Raw genomic sequence first — 7,665 nt, 5'->3', positions numbered from 1 at the left:
CTCTACACCACTGAATATACTCAAAGGGGGTGGATCATGGTCTCTGGAGTACAATATCACATAAAGTCTCCAAATTTTGGGACAAAACCCCTAGAATACTCTACTAAGATGCCAAAGCCAAAAGAGTGAGAAAGTTATGAGCTTTATACCTCAAAATGAAGCTCCACACTAAGATAAGCCCAGATCCAAGGCCTAAAATCCCACTCCTTCTTTTTCAAGACTCCTTCTTCACTCCAAAGAAACTCAAGAATGCTCCCAAGGCTCTCTAATGCAGTCACAAGCTCTAAGAACGAAAACTAGGGTTTAGGAGGGTTGGTGACTGAGAATGGTAGACATGAATGAGGCCATCATATCCTTTAAATAGGGTTCTCACCCTAAATTAGGGTTTTCACTTTGTGCCTAGTACGCCCAGCGTACTAGGTGGCTTCCGCGTCAAATGCACATATATGAGCACGCTGAGCGTATACTCGTGGATGCCCCGCGTATTTATTCACCACCTTTTCTCATAAAGGGACTAAAATGGCCAAATACTCAAAAGACCAAGGGTCACGAAGTATACCTGATCTCGGGATGTTACATTATGTGCTCTTAATCTTTTAGGCATGACTTATGTGCTCTTAATCTTTTAGGCATGTTTATTATTGTATGCATCGAGTCAATTTGTTGCGACATTATGGTGTTAAACATATTTTAGTCTTTGATGGAGGTCATTTACCAATGAAGAATAAGCAGGAGATTAAGCGTGGTAGGTACTATTTTTCATTTGACAATGTCTACACTCTATCATATAATTTTGCAGTAGTATTTGTTAATAGATTTAATGTGGTTCTTTGTATTTACAGAAAAATTTTAAGAGTTTAGAATCCATAAAGGATTAACAGTTAAGGATGAACTCTTAAAGTGTAATTGGTGTCGGTTGTGGAAATCAATGAATCTAGATCATATTGCAAGAAATAACATACTTCATATTTTAACCAATATAGGCAATGTACTTTATTTTTTTTTTACTCGTAATAGCAACCTACTTACATGTTTTTATCACAACGGCAATATGTAGTCCACATGAAAACCTACTTACATTTTGTTACACATAATAGTAATTCAGTTACTATTCATTAAAGTACATTGCTTTTATCTGTCAAAAAACATAGTTGCATTGTTGTCATACATAAAAACTTAAGTAAATTTCCTACATTGGTATAGAGAGTAACTCAATAAGTGTGTTTCTATTTGTGATTTTCCTTAAATAAATCAACAAATTTCATATTTATATATTTTTTAAGTTTTATTTTGTTACAAATGTCAAGGAAGGAAAATCTTGTCTGTGCTATCGAGCATGAATCATGTGGAAATACAATAAAAAGTTGTGGATATATCACCTACAATTGCATATGAACTAATTCAGGTAATTGAAGACATTAAAGAAGTGATTAATTGAACCACATTTTCAAATGCAATTTCCAAGATTCTATTAGACCAACAACCCTCTAATGAGAATATGTCACTATTGAATTTGGAGCCAAATTCAAAATCTAAACCTAAAGGCCCTTCTCTATGCTCTTCACTAACTAAATACTTTCATCATGAAGGTGTCGAAACAAGAAAATATTTCAAATGTTGTGGCTCCTTATAAGGTTAATGCTCAAACGACATTTTTAGCCCTTAGCAAGCATGTTGATACTATCAAACTCAAGACTCAGACCCTTTTTTTGTCTTTTTAGTGAGGACAAGAAGGGCATTCATGTATTTTGCAGAATCATTGCCTATTTTCCTCTTACAATTCTTATGTTTCTACCGACATTTAAAAAAAATTCCTTAATTTTTTAACTAGAAAATTATAATTGTATTCTAGGTAGATAACTTAATCCATTTCCTAAAACTGGAATAAATATGACAACCATGTAAACCCTTTTAATCCACACCTTAAAAGGTCACCAGAATGTGGCGATGATAATTGTGTATCACGACAAACAAGCCATGGATGGATGAGTCTCTTATAGACATGAAAGATAATGCTTGTTCTAGACCTGAAAACCGGGTTGGGTTCGGGTTGACGGGTCAAAAAACATAAACTCAACCCAGCCCAATATATGAGTTGGCGGGTTGGAAACATCAACCCAACCCAACCCATATAACTCGTTTAAATATATTGGTTCGTGGGTTCAAAGGTTAGTGGGCCAGACCCAACCCGCATAACCCGTTTAATTAATAAGCAACACATTTTATAAAATTGAGGTTTTTCCAACATAAAAATTGAGGTTTTTCTAACATAAAATCATAAAGTCATTACAGTCATTAACATACAAAAAAAGTTTTCAATATAAAATCATAAAGTCATTAACATCTAAATAAAATTAAAAAATAAACACATTCATATATTGTCCAGTTGCTTAAAAATACTCGTGACTATGTGTGTTTTTTTATTAGGGCTCCGCAAAAAACTAGTCATACGATTATACAAATACGGAAAAAAAAAATAGATTTCAATCATTACATTAATAATTAATAATTAAATATATCTTTTTTTAATGTAATATATAAACGGGTGGACGAGTTGATCCCCGAACCCAAACAGATAATTCAATTCAACCCATGAAATAAACGGGTTGACGGGTAAAAAATCTCAACCCAAACCTATTTATTTTCGAGTTGGGTCAATATTATTTGGTTAGAGATTAAGTTGAGAGTTGCCATCTCTAATTTGTTTTTCCGCATGTGAGCTTACATGTATATTATGCAAACATACTTTAATTTTGTGGGACGAGACTTGAGAGCCTCAATGCCTAAGAGGTGGGATTTGGAATACCTGAAAGTTGGGCATATGTATCTTTACCTTATTAGGGCGGACGGAGTGGTGAGCGAGGAGAGGTGCAGGACGTTTCCCGCACAGGGGGAACTCCACACCGTGGGTGCGGAAAGGCTAGCGCGGGAAGAGGGTGGGGGGTGGGGATCCCGCATTCTCACTCCTCACATGATTGGTTCGTTTATTTTTTTTTCTTTTATCTTTTTTAATATTTATAAAATTATATATCTATTAAAAAATATAAAAAATATATCAAAATTTATGGTTTTTAATTCCTTACGAAATTAGTATAATATATGTATGAAATATATATATATATATATATATATATATATATATATATATATATATATATATTAAAATAAAAAAATAGTAAGGGGAGCTTCCCACCCATTCCTTGAGTTTTAGGTGAGGGAAAGAAATGTGAGGGAAAAAGGGGTATGGCCCACAAAAAGTGAGGGAAACTTCCCTCCCACTCCCTCCAGTCTTACGTACATAGTAGTTAGAGTGTGGGGGTGTGATGATGATTTTGTTGTGATACGGCGTGTATTGTTGGCGGCAAACACTGCCCCATAACCATATTTGTTGCCAGCGGCATGTTCGGGCGGCATATGTTTTCCGTTGGTGCCTTGAAAATTAGCATATACTGTATTAAGGCTATAAGGAGTGGGCATCCTAAAAGACGCGTGATGCTGAGTTGGCACGACCAAAGACGCGTGAACAACGTCCCAAGGGCCGGTGTTCTTAGTGTCGCGTGGATGGGAAGACGGAAGAAGACGAAACTTTCTATTGGTTTGCTTTTTTTTTTTTTTTCCGATCGTTTGCCCCTTAATTTTGTCGCGTGGATGAGAAGACAGAAGAAGACAGAGCTTCCTATTGGTTTACTTTTTTTTTTTGATCGTTTGCCCCTTAATTTTGTTGGATTTTTTTTTAATCCATCGAAGTAGAAAAGAAAAAAAACAGGTTAGTATCCGTTTTCCGGTGAAATCAGGTGAAGAAGACGAAGTAAGTAAAGCGGGTGGATATTATAAATGTTTTAATTGAAGTTACAAATTTGGTCCTAAAATTCTGTAACTTAATTTTATTACACCCTTTCACTTTTATCTGAATTATATTAAACCCTTAACTATATATAATTATGTTTATTTAATTTTAAAAATTAATAATATGTTTACTTGATTTTTTAGTTAGTAAAATGATTACTTATAATAATGTTTTTTTATTTAATCTAATGTTTTAAAATTAAAAAAATAAAAATATAAATGATGTGGAATGGTAACCTTTTTCAATGTCTAGTGGGTTGTTTTTATTTAATATAATGTTACAAAAAAATATGTTTTCTATTTATTATGTTTTTTATTTAATATAAATGTTACAAAAGATAAGAAAAAAAAATGAATATTGTTAGTGGTGAGCATTTCGAAGATGTAGTGGGTTGGTGGTGAAGCTGATATGGTGTAGAGGTGACAACATATTTTCGGTGGTCTGATGGTGACTACTCCATTTAACCTAAGAGTTCTTTCTTCTCTTTTAACATATATTAAAAGTTTTTATTTTTATTTATTTATTTATTTAAAAACAGAAGATTATAAACAATATTTATCAATCCTCACTTGACTTCCTTCTTTTTATTTTTAGTACATTCATATATAATTTCTATGTTATTTTTAACTTGTTTTTAAAAAATTTCAAAAAAATAGTAGCTGAATATTATTTTTTGGTATTTTTGAATAAATGTTTTTTCCATGTGTCATTTTCTCATTTTTTATTTTTTTTTAATTAACATATCATATTTACACCTCAATTAATAATTGCATTATTTAAAAATAATCATTAAATTACAATATTACAACTCATATACTATTGAATATGTTTCATTTTAAATTTCAAATTTCAAATTTAAATAAATTTTTGTTTAAACCTTCATATTTAAATTTTTTTTATCCAACCCGTATAACATACGGGTCACACAACTAGTATATAATAAATAAGTTATACAAATAGAGTTAAGCGGTAGTTCAAATAAGACAAATATTAAAAAATTGAACGGCAAACATACATGCAATTTTCTTGTTATTTCTTTTCGTTTTTCTAAAACGTAACTTTTAATTTTTTATAATGAAATTTATGTTTTATTTTAATTAATATTAATGGTTTTTATTAAATGAATATATTTTTTTTTATCATAGGTTAAAACATCATCATAAACAAATACCAACAATAATAATAAATGCTTATGTAACATCTATATTCAACAACATACCATATACTTTAGCCTTAGCCTTAGAAACATGAAAGTTGATATATATAGGATTCCAAACTTAATCCATTTAATTGGAGAAGCATTGTCGATTCTGGCCAAAACCTAGCAAAATACGTTACCAGTTAGGTAATTTATACTTTTTAATTATATGGATACTTAATATGCTAAATGTCATGATTGCAAAACGTCAAAAACCATAATTTCAAAATACAACTTTTAATAAAAAAATAAAAATATAATGCAATGATAGAAATAAATAGATACAAAACATTATTATAAACAAATAGATAAATAGTCCCTTATTATTTCTTTCATTTAGCATCGTCACTTACATACAACAAGAATTTAACTATTAAGAATCGTCGACAAAAAATCATCCATTGCTTTGTAAGAAGAACCATCAACACTTGCTCTTATCAATCTCCCAACTTCACTTGCTTTTCTTCTCATATCATTCCCTTTTCCCTCTTCATTTTTATCCAACACCATCTCTATAACATTCTTCACCTTCTCTTTCACAATCCTCCCATGCACCCCTCTAGTCAACACCACACAAACACCCATCTCCTCCACCAACATCTTGGCATTATACCCTTGTTCTGCAGCCAACGGCCACCCAATCATCGGAACCCCTTGACTGAGACTCTCCATCACCGAATTCCACCCACAATGGCTCAAGAAAGCTCCGGTTGATGGGTGGCAAAGTATCTCTAACTGTGGTGCCCAACCATGCACCATCAATCCTTGTTTCCCAATTCTATCCTCAAAACCCAAAGGCAACCATTCGGGTTTGAACTCGCCTTTGAGGTCAAACCCGATTGGTGGCCTAATCACCCAAATAAAAGGCTTCTTGCTCTCTTCAAGCCCTTTTGCTAATTCCATCATTTGGATCTCACTAATTGTGTTTTGAGACCCAAATGAAATGTAAAGCACCGAATCTTGAGGGTGAGAATCTAACCATTCAATGCATTCTTCGGGTCGGATAACAGGTTGTTTTCCGGATCTTCGACCGACAATACCCGAACCCGGATTGTTTTTCAACATCTTTTGTGGGAGGAGTGGGCCAATACACCAAACAGGGAGTTTTATGTAATTTCGCAAGGTCTCACATCCCATGATTTCTATCTCTCCAACTGTATTGCACAACCAGCCTTTGGATTTGAGAGAAAGAGAGATTTGAGGTTGGAAGAATGTAGACCACTCATCTTTACCATCAGCAGCAATAAGATAACTATGTAGCTGCATGATTGAAAACCGGCAAGATTCCGGGAACCCGGGCACCGGAAATTCGTTATGGGTTCCGCCATCTGTGAGGTTCCGGTGAGGAAGATTCATCCAGATGGAACTGTATGCGGCTGAGCCGTACGCGCCGCCGGTGGTGAATGAGTAATTAACAGTACCAAAAGACTTTGCTACCTCATTAGCCCAACCCATGAACACGTCCGAAATTATGCATACCGGCGGACTTCCTTCGTCGGAAATGATATCGGAGATGAACCCACGTAGCGGGGTTTCAAGGGCTGTGGAAGCGTGGAAGAGTTTGATGATTTGGGTGATGGGTAGGCCATCGGTGTTCTCAGAGTTGGGAGGGAGGCCGTGGTCGGAGCTGTTGAAAGGGAGAGATTTCAGGTGGATTTGGTGGGGCGGAGAAGGGCCGTTGGCGATGGCTGAGCGGAGGTAGTTGATGTTGAGAGGGCTGTTGACGATGGTGATGGTGAAGATGGGGTTGTGGTGAAGGATTCGGTGGGCTAATTCCAAAAAGGGTATCAGATGACCTTGCGCCATGAATGGCACCATTACTATGTGTTTATGCAGTTGAGCTTCCATGGCTGAAAATATGCACCAAGTTTTTCGTTTTAGAATAATAAATATCGCATGTGTTTATGTAGTGGAGTTTCCAATGACCTTAGGCCATTAATGGCACCAGGGCTATGTGTCTATCTCTAACACCAAAGAAACAACGTTCAATTTGAAAATCGGGTTGGCTAAAAAATCACCCTAATTTTCTATTTAAACATCCTATTTGATTTTTAAGGTTTTTTTATCGGTTAAATTTGTATTGTTTTTTGAAAAAGTAAATTGTAAATAGTTTATTATAGGTTGAATTTTAATAAAAATATTTATAAGGTGTCTAAGGGATCTCGGTGAGAATGAATACACATTTTAATATTGTACTTAAACTTGCATTTGTTGACATTTTTTTTTGTCGTTTTCTTTTTGTTTAAGGGTTGTTTCTTGTTTTGCTTTGCTTTGTAATTAACATTTGTGGTCTTGTGTGTTTCTTGCTTTGGTGTGTTCTTAAATTTAAGTTGAAACTTTTGTTCCTTTTATAAAATATCATCACATATCTTGTTTGATGGGTTCTTAATAATTGATTTTAACTATGGTCAGAGTCTTTGTTCCAACAAACACACTCACATATTGTAATATTTAATATATAGGAAATGTTTGGGATTACTTTTTGATCTAACTATGAACAAGTGTTTGTTCTAACTATGAACGAGTGTTTGTTCTAACAAACACACAGATATATTTTAATTTTTAATATATAGGGAGTGTTTGGGATTACTTTTTGATCTAAAGACTTTTTGACTTTTAG

General features: G+C 33.9%; 1 pseudogene; it reads right to left on the bottom strand.

The window, feature by feature from the left end:
* Positions 1-5,336: 5,336 nt before the first annotated feature.
* On the bottom strand, positions 5,337-7,017 carry LOC145072771 (UDP-glycosyltransferase 92A1 pseudogene; annotated as a pseudogene).
* Positions 7,018-7,665: the final 648 nt, after the last annotated feature.

This window comes from Lactuca serriola, chromosome 9 (genome assembly GCF_051521515.1).
Source record: "Lactuca serriola cultivar US96UC23 chromosome 9, Lser_US96UC23_V15, whole genome shotgun sequence".
In the NCBI taxonomy this organism is placed as follows: Eukaryota; Viridiplantae; Streptophyta; class Magnoliopsida; order Asterales; family Asteraceae; genus Lactuca; species Lactuca serriola.
Note: the sequence above shows the minus strand (reverse complement) of the source record. Positions and strands in the feature narration are given on the sequence as shown.